This window comes from Hyla sarda, chromosome 10 (genome assembly GCF_029499605.1).
Source record: "Hyla sarda isolate aHylSar1 chromosome 10, aHylSar1.hap1, whole genome shotgun sequence".
NCBI lineage: Eukaryota > Metazoa > Chordata > Amphibia > Anura > Hylidae > Hyla > Hyla sarda.
The window spans coordinates 31,417,109-31,427,073 of NC_079198.1; positions in this window are offsets into that span (position 1 = coordinate 31,417,109).

Below are 9,965 nucleotides of genomic sequence, written 5' to 3' on the forward strand. Positions count from 1 at the left end.
CTACGTCTGACCTTGCCTCTGCCTAATCCTTCTGTCCCACGCCTTCTCAGCAGTCAGCGAGGTTGAGCCGTCGCTAGTGGATACGACCTGGTTGCTACTGCCGCAGCAAGACCATCCCGCTTTGCGGCGGGCTCTGGTGAACACCAGTAGCCTCTTAGAACCGGTCCACTAGCACGGTCCACGCCAATCCCTTGCTGACACTGAGGATCCACTACCTGTGAGCCGAATCGTGACAGTAGATCCGGCCATGGATCCCGCTGAGGTGCCGCTGCCAAGTCTCAGCAATCGCAGCAAATTGCCCAACAAGGACAGCAGCTGTCGCAGTTGACCGCCACGTTACAGCAACTTCTGCCTCTGCTACAGCAGCAACCATCTCCTCCGCCAGCTCCTGCACCACCTCCGCAGCGAGTGGCCGCTCCTAGCCTCCGCTTGTCCCTGCCGGACAAATTTGATGGGGACTCCAGACTCTGCCGTGGATTTTTGTCTCAGTGTTCCCTGCATATGGAGATGTTGTCGGACTTGTTTCCTACAGAACGGTCTAAGGTGGCGTTCGTAGTGAGCCTTCTTTCAGGAAAGGCCTTGTCTTGGGCCACACCGCTCTGGGAACGCAATGATCCTGCCACAGCCACAGTCCAGTTCTTCTTCGCTGAGGTCCGTAGTGTCTTCGAGGAGCCAGCCCGAGCTTCTTCTGCCGAGAGTGCCCTGCTGAACCTGGTCCAGGGTAATTCTTCAGTGGGCGAGTACGCCATCCAATTTCGTACTCTTGCTTCCGAATTATCATGGAATAACGAGGCTCTCTGCGCGACCTTTAAAAAAGGCCTATCCAGTCGCATCAAGGATGTGCTAGCCGCACGAGAGATTCCTGCCAACCTGCAAGAACTTATCCATTTGGCCACCCGCATTGACATGCATTTTTCTGAGAGACATCAGGAGCTCCGCCAGGAAAAAGACTTAGATCTCTGGGCACCTCTCCCACAGCATCCTTTACAGTCTACGCCTGGGCCTCCCGCCGAGGAGGCCATGCAAGTGGATCGGTCTCGTCTGACCCAGGAAGAGAGGAATCGCCGTAGGGAAGAAAATCTTTGTCTGTACTGTGCCAGTACCGAGCATTTCTTGGTGGATTGCCCTATCCGTCCTCCACGTCTGGGAAACGCACGCACGCACCCAGCTCACGTGGGTGTGGCGTCTCTTGGTTCTAAGTCTGCTTCTCCACTTCTCACGGTGCCCGTGCGGATTTCTCCTTCAGCCAACTCCTTCCTCTCAGCCGTGGCCTGCTTGGACTCTGGGAATTTTATTCTGGAGTCTTTTGTGAATAAATTCCGCATCTCGGTGACCCGTCTCGTCAAGCCGCTCTACATTTCCGCGGTCAACGGAGTCAGATTGGATTGCACCGTGCGTTACCGCACAGAACCTCTCCTGATGTGTATTGGACCCCACCACGAAAGGATTGAGTTATTCGTCCTCCCCAACTGTACCTCTGAGGTCCTCCTCGGTCTGCCATGGCTCCGGCTTCATTCTCCCACCCTTGATTGGACCACCGGGGAGATCAAGAACTGGGACTCTGCCTGCCATAGGAAGTGCCTCTCCCCCCCTCCCAGTCCCGTCAGGCAAGCCTCAGTGCCTCCTCATGGCCCCCGTCCTGGTGTCACACTGCCCCGTGCCAGGCTTCGCCCTCTGCCCTCCCTCACCATTCCCACTCCTGCTGTACTGCCTGCCGTTGAGGAAACCCTCCATTCTTTCCCGGTGTCCTCATCCCAGGGGAGGCAGTTACCGGACAAAGAAAAGGGGAGACCTAAGGGGGGGGGGGTACTGTTACGCCTAGCGCTCCGGGTCCCCGCTCCTCCCCGGAGCGCTCACGGCGTCTCTCTCCCCGCAGCGCCCCGGTCAGTCCCGCTGACCGGGAGTGCTGCACTGTCATGGCCGTCGGGGATGCGATTCGCACAGCGGGACGCGCCCGCTCGCGAATCGCATCCCAGGTCACTTACCCGTCCCGGTCCCCTGCTGTCATGTGCTGGCGCGCGCGGCTCCGCTCTCTAGGGCGCGCGCGCCAGCTCTCTGAGAGTTAAAGGGCCAGTGCACCAATGATTGGTGCCTGGCCCAATTAGCTTAATTGGCTTCCACCTGCTCCCAGACTATATCTGCTCACTGCCCCTGCACTCCCTTGCCGGATCTTGTTGCCTTGTGCCAGTGAAAGCGTTTAGTGTGTCCAAAGCCTGTGTACCTGAACTTCTGCTATCCATCTTGACTACGAACCTTGCCGCCTGCCCCGACCTTCTGCTACGTCTGACCTTGCCTCTGCCTAATCCTTCTGTCCCACGCCTTCTCAGCAGTCAGCGAGGTTGAGCCGTAGCTAGTGGATACGACCTGGTTGCTACTGCCGCAGCAAGACCATCCCGCTTTGCGGCGGGCTCTGGTGAACACCAGTAGCCTCTTAGAACCGGTCCACTAGCACGGTCCACGCCAATCCCTCGCTGACACTGAGGATCCACTACCTGTGAGCCGAATCGTGACAATTCTGATTGGCCCACAGGTGAAAAGAAGGAATAAGCGAATATTCACATAAGCGAATATGCACATATGTGAATATTTGCATATGCGAATATGCGGAAAAAAGTGAATATTCGTAATTTTGAATATATAGTGAATATATTCGCAATATTCGTGAATTTGCGATATTCACGATAAAAATTCGAAATGCGAATATTCGCGCCCAACACTAATGTGGAGATAGTAGTGGAGTGCATCGCATCTACCCTCAGCATGTCACTTTAAAAATCCAATTAAGCCTCCTTCTCGAAAGCTAGAAAAAATTCCTACATTCAGGCTTTATACTGAGGGTCTAAGAGTGTAGCTCCAATTCTCATTTCTTTCCCTCATGGGCACAATTTGCATGTCATTGTCAGCAGGCAGTGGTGGACTAGTGTTAGCTGTAGCCAGCAGGTAGTGATGGACTAGTGATAGTTGTAGCCAGGCCTTGTGATATGATATCGCTACATGTGGTGATGTAGAGTCATAATTTTGTAAACTTTATCCCTGGCTATGCCTTACTTTCTGTTTTCATAGTTACAACAGGGTTGGTGTCTTAAAATAGTGAAAAAGTTATAGATTTTGTAAACATTAAAAAACTGGAAAAAATATCACACATTCTCCCTTTTGGGATTGGCAAGAGGATTGGTATCCCATAATAGTTAAGAAGAAATAGCTTTTGTGAACATGGAAAAGGTCAACAAATTATCAGAAATTCTCCTTTTTTGTAAGTTGCAACCTGATTTTGCGGCTGGCAAGTGCAGAGCCGATGGCTTTTTCCAAGCGTTCAAAAAATCCTCTCTTTTGGGAGCTGCAACAGGATGGATGTCCTAAATGTGAAGAAAGCTTTTGTAAAAAAAAAAAAAATTAAATGTGAAAAAATTATCCCTTTTTTTGGATCATGAGTTTTGTATGTGTAGGCCCGATAGTAGCAGCAGCAAGGTGAAAGTAGAAGTAGCACTATAGTAAAAAATAAAGTTCAGGACAGAGGAATAGGATCTGTACCTACGTAGGCCTGATAGTTGTGGGAGTTGGCAGCAGGGGTGGTGGACTGGTTGTAGTTGTAGCCAGTGGACAGTAAGCGGTAGGGGACAGGTTGTATTTGTAGCCTGCATACAGTAGGTGGTGATGGACTAGTTGTAGTTGTAACCACCATACAGCAGGTGGTGGTGGACTGGTCATAGTTGTAGCTAGTGGACAGCAGGGGCGGTGTGATCATTGGCATCAGACTTTTAAAGAGGTTTAAATTCCACATTGCTGGCAGACAATCTTGTTCACTTAGGGATGAAAAACGCCACCTGTTAGCTGGACATCTCATGCTACACTGGAGGGGGGAAAGGTAGACAGAACACCAATGGCAAACTGGGCCAGTTTTGGCTCATGGTCTAACCTGGTGTGGTGTATCATAAGTCCAAGGTGTCTGGGCTAATTGTATCTGCTATAAAAGGGGTATGCATCAACGTGGTTTATTAGCTCTGAACATACTTTATTGACGATTCATGTCAGGTTGGAATAATGGATATAATAACGGTCATTATGTACTCTAACGTGAACATGCTGATGCTGTTGCTGCCTCTTGAAAGGGTAGTGCTATCAGGGAGTGGAGAAGTCTACCATATACATTTTAAAAATATTTTTCGTCAAACAAGTTCACGTCAGTTCTGAATGTGATGTCCCAGTACAGGATGTGGCCATGTACTGTCCATCTGCCCTGCATGTCCTCAGGGTCCCCCTGCAGTGGTATCCCCCCATGTCTATAGGTTGTGTATTATGTGTGTAATATGCCTTTAATGTTTGTACCATATGATTGTTACCCAGAGGGCTCCAATCACCAGGTGACCCCCCCCCCCCAAGTGACCTATGGGCTCCTTGCACAGCCCCCCTATATAACAAGGGGAGGGGCTGCAATCTCTCTCTTCCTCTATATGCTGAGGTCCAGTGCAGTCGTCTCAGTGTCTGTTTCCAGGGCATTGGAGGCCTCATGCCTAAAGTCCTGCAGCCACAAGTCGGTCATCAGTAAGTCAAGTCATCTGTAGTCACCGTGACCTGCACTAAAGTCAGTCTAATTACTGCAAGTCCCAGCACGCCTGTGAGGTCCCCCTGTGTCACTGGTCACCTCCCTGGGATATTTGGCTGTACTGCAAAGACTAGATCACCTTGTCTTGCCTCAGTAAAACTGCTGTTATCCTTAATCTGCCTTTGGTGTCTTCATTGCTCTGGCCTAACCCAGGATCAGCGGTATTACCTTCGGGTGGTTAAGGCTAAACCACACCCTGGCTTCACAACAAGAAGGGGCTAATACCATCTACCCCTTGGGTCATAACATCCGCCCTGCATCTACCCTGCACCTCACACCCTGACACCACAACTTTTTGGCATCCTACGAGCAGGATACGGGTGTGCGCCATTTACCACAAGCCACCAGTCCTCCCCCCTAGTCTAAACTGTGCTCGAGACGGTCTGTAATAGTTGCATGCCATTGTAACAGAATCTGCGCCAGAAAAGTGTACGGGACTGTTTTTACTACAGAGTGTTTGCTAGCGGCACTTGTGGAATAGAGGGGAAGGTGAAGGAAAGACTGTTAATTTCCATTGTGGAGTGTACAAAGTCAGTACCTGAAAGGGTTAAACGTAGTCTGGTGTTTCCCGTGCGCAGGAGCGGTCGCAGCTCTGCCCTGTGAGTCCCCAGCGGTGATGCCTGTTCAGTGTTGCGAGGAGGAACTAAATGTCTTCCCTGTGTTGCACAGGGGAAGACTTTACCAACCGGACCAAAACAATAAGTTCCCCGGGCGAAGCCATATTGGAGGTTCCAGCAGCTGCATCCGGCTCCACTGTTCCTGATCTAGCACCCGCTGCAGTACAAAGTCTGCCTGAGCCAACGATCATTGCTAGCAAGTCCTCTGGTGCTGGTGGCAAGCTGTATTAACTCCCTAGTGCCCAGCAGTGTCACCGGATACTTGCCACATAGTGGGTGAGCGCCACCCAGAGTGTTCCAGTCAGACAAGACTCAGCCGCTGCAGTACATCACCACATCATCTTAAAGAGACAGCACACTCAATTCTTCTTAAAATGACGGCACACTGTAGACAAGACTGTAGTCTGGATATGCCAAGATGGGTGGTTCTGTCAGCAGACACTTATGAGCTTGGAATGCTGTTTCTTGCTCTTCGGCCCATTCAATAGGTAGTCTTCCATTGTAATTTTCCTTAGCTGTACCCCGTAGGAGAACTGTGAGGGGTTCTGCAATTTGGCCGAAGTGTGGGATGAAACAGAAGTAATAGCTGGCGAATCCTAGGAAGCTCCTGACATCCTTCACTGTGCGCCGTGTAGGCCAGTACTTGACAGCATCCACCTTTTCAGGATTTGGCTGAATTCCCTCTGTGCTGACAACGTGGCCGAGGTAATGGATTTGAGTTTTGAGCAAGTGACACTTTGATGGTTTGATCTTTAACCCGTGTTTGATCAGGACTTGAAAGACGCCTGACAGATGATTGAGGTGTTCCTGGTAAGATTTGGAATACACAATGAGATCGTCCAGCTACAATAAGCACCTTTCCATCAGACACTGGAACGTAGCGGGGGCATTACACAGCCCAAACGGCATGCTTTTAAACTCGAACAACTCCATTGGTGTCAAGAAGGCAGTCTTCTCCTGATCTTCCGTGGCCATGGGCACTTGCCAGTACCTGCTGGTCAAATCCAGGGGGGAGAAGTAAGCAGCCACTCCTCAATTCTTGGCAAAGGATAAGTGTCCTTATGTGTGACATTGTTCAGTTTCCTGCAGTCAACACAGAAGTGGATAGTTCCATCTTTCTTCTTGACCAGGACGAGTGGCGCCGCCCAGGGACTCTGACTTTCTTGTACCACTGTAATGGAGTGACGGAAAAAGAGAGACAGCACGGATGGCGCCTCATGTATAACCCCAGCAAGAGAATGAAAAAACTTAATGTTAGGGCTTCCAACGCCTCTAGTAGATGGCCGCTCACCTCAAGAGATGAATAAATGCACCTGTCACCCTATAGTATAGGGTATCATAAGATGAGATCCGCTGCTGAAGCCGGGAGGTCACAGGAAGCCGGAGAGATCCAATCCTGGAGAAGTTTCAAGGAGAACAGGAGGAAGAAGACCTATCGCCCTGGCGCTGCGGATGTTTGTCCCAAGAATTCAATGGAGACAGGAGAGGTAAAGTGCAGTTTAAATAAAGAGAAATTGGCACCAAATGCTTAAAGTGGGTGGAGCCAAAGATGCAGAAACTGTAAACAGGAAGTACAGCCAAACAGAAAAAACTTTCATAACAGGTATTGCAGAAAATCAATATAAAATAACACACATTCATTAAGTAATGCATAAATATAAGTGTGAATACACCAAAATATAGAAATTCATAAGCAGTGACAAACTGTAATGTCTGAGGTCCTGGTTTCGGCATGTACGGGAGTGCTTCCCGTGGTTAGGAGCGAATCAGGAGCAGGGCGCGGTGCCCATGTGATTAGGGTAACCAATCGCAGCCTTCTGAGCTTGGCATCACTGACAGAAGCCAGGAAGCTTAGCTGACTAATGTAAACAAGCTGGGAGCATGGTGGGGACACGTTCCCTAGGAAACAGGTCACGTGACCGAACCTGGGACCAATCGCAAGGCTAGATGTTCGATCGCCGTCTCAGGATAAGTTGACAGCCGAGGTGGCTGTGAGGATGTAGTGAGGTGGTGGTATTCACATAATCCTGTAGTAAATGTGCAGAGTACTTTTTAAAAGGTAGGTATGTGCCTATACCTGGCTATTAAAAGGTAGGTGTATATGAAGCATAAAAGTGTCTAAGGCAGGTGTATGTAAACAATATGAATCAAGATAATGGGGATCTTGTTATTAGTGGCCAGAATAGTATATAGAAATGTTATATTTGCCAGTTATATATACAGAAAGAAAGAGAAGGTATATTAATAATACTGGCATTTAATGAGAGGATGGTGAAAGGGCTAAATTTTTATATATATAATACTCGTATGCACATGTATGGCATGGGGGTGGGTAAACCCATGATAGATAATAAATATGCCAATAATGTACATATGAGCATAATGGAATAAAATAGAGATTATATATATATAATTTCTTGTATCACGTCCGCCTCCTTCATGTCGGCCAGCATCTTCTTGACAGTCTGATACATGCCTGGCGCGACCGGACGATGTCTCTCCTTGATAGATGGACTGTCGCCGGCAAGGCTATGGTGCTGGTTTTTCTGAACAGCGCTGGGGTGTTTGTTGAAAGCTTCATGATACCTTTTCGCGACATTGATGACTCCATTGACCTCGTCCCCTGGGGTAATGTCGTGCCCACCAGGACTTTGGGGGATTAGTACTGGATCCACCGGTAACTTGAGCCGCAGGGCCACTATACCAGTGATGGCGAACCTATGGCCCACGTGCCACAGGTGGCTTGCCGAGCCCCCTCTGTGAGCATGCGGCCATGGTTTCCATTTGATGCACTCTGCCGCGCTGGACTTCCGTGAACTTCCGCTATGCTCCTCCCGAACTCGGGGCGACAGGAGCGGGGGAGCCAACGGGAGCCACCCGCACAATGTGCCCGGGGTCAGGTCTTACCAGCAGCGGTGAGTAGGCGCTCTATTCTTGCAGAGTGTGCGCCATGGGGACGCCATCCACGGCAGGCCGGCGCGATGACATCACATCATCGCGCCGGCACCCGGAGATCTCGTCCCCGCGGCGCACACTCTGCAAGAATAGAGCTGCCTGTGATAAAGGTAAAAACATAGAGAGCTGCACGGGTGGGAATGCACGGAAAAGGGCAAATAACGAGGGGGATTTTAAGTTAGCAGCACATGAAGGGGGGGCACATGACAGGAGTCATTATAAGTTAGGAGCCTATGTTAGGGGGGCATTATATGTGAGGGGCACATGACAGTTGCCCCCTGTCATGTGACACCCACATATAATGCCCCCCTGACATAGGCTCCTAACTTATAATGACCCCCTGTCATGTGCCCACCCCATATAATGCCCCCCCCGACATAGGCTCCTTTCTTATAATGCCCCCCTGTCATGTGCCCCCACATATAATGCCCCCCTGACATGTGCCCCCCACATATAATGCCCCCCCCCTGACATGTGCTCCTGACTTATAATGCCCCCCACGTCATGCGCCCCTCACATATATAATGCCCCCCGTTATGTGCCCCTCACATATAATGCCCCCCATTCCTCCACGCCCATCCGTGTATATGCCCAAAAGCAGAGCAGAGCATCAAGGAGAGGGAGGAGGACCGAGGATGACGCGCGCATGGTAAGTGACCAGCGGGACGTCATCTTCGGTTTTCCAACCACTAAACACTGAAGTGGGGCACTGAAGTGGGGCAGTACCCAGACATACAGCCTCCAGCCATACACTGTATATGGCTGGAGGCTGTATGTCTGTGGGGGAACTATATTGCCTACCTAATGTGGGGGAACACTGCCTACCTAATGTGGGGGAACACTGCCTACCTAATGTGGGGGAACAGTGCCTACCTAATGTGGGGAAACAGTGCCAACCTAATGTGGGGAAACAGTGCCAACCTAATGTGGGGAAACAGTGCCAACCTAATGTGGGGAAACAGTGCCAACCTAATGTGGGGAAACAGTGCCAACCTAATGTGGGGAAACAGTGCCAACCTAATGTGGGGAAACAGTGCCAACCTAATGTGGGGAAACAGTGCCAACCTAATGTGGGGGAACAGTGCCAACCTAATGTGGGGGAACAGTGCCAACCTAATGTGGGGGAACAGTGCCAACCTAATGTTTGGGAACACTGCCAACCTAATGTTTGGGAACACTGCCAACCTAATGTTTGGGAACACTGCCAACCTAATGTGGGGAACTATACTGCCAACCTAATGTGGGGAACTATACTGCCAACCTAATGTGGGGAACTATACTGCCAACCTAATGTGGGGAACTATACTGCCAACCTAATGTGGGGAACTATACTGCCAACCTAATGTGGGGAACTATACTGCCAACCTAATGTGGGGAACTATACTGCCAACCTAATGTGGGGGACTATACTGCCAACCTAATGTCGGGGAACTATACTGCCAACCTAATGTCGGGGAACTATACTGCCAACCTAATGTGGGGGAACCCTGCCAACCTAATGTGGGGGAACCCTGCCAACCTAATGTGGGGGAACTATACTGCCAACCCTAATGTGGGGGGACTATACTGCCATCCTAATGTGGGGGACTATACTGCCAACCTAATGTGGGGGAACTATACTGCCAACATAATGTGGGGGAACTATACTGCCAACCCTAATGTGGGGGAACTATACTGCCAACCCTAATGTGTATTCTGATTTAATTGCTGTGCTGGCACTTTGAGGGCAAAAAAGTTGGCGTGCATTACGGTTTGGGCACTCGGGCTCAAAAAGGTTCGCCATCAATGCA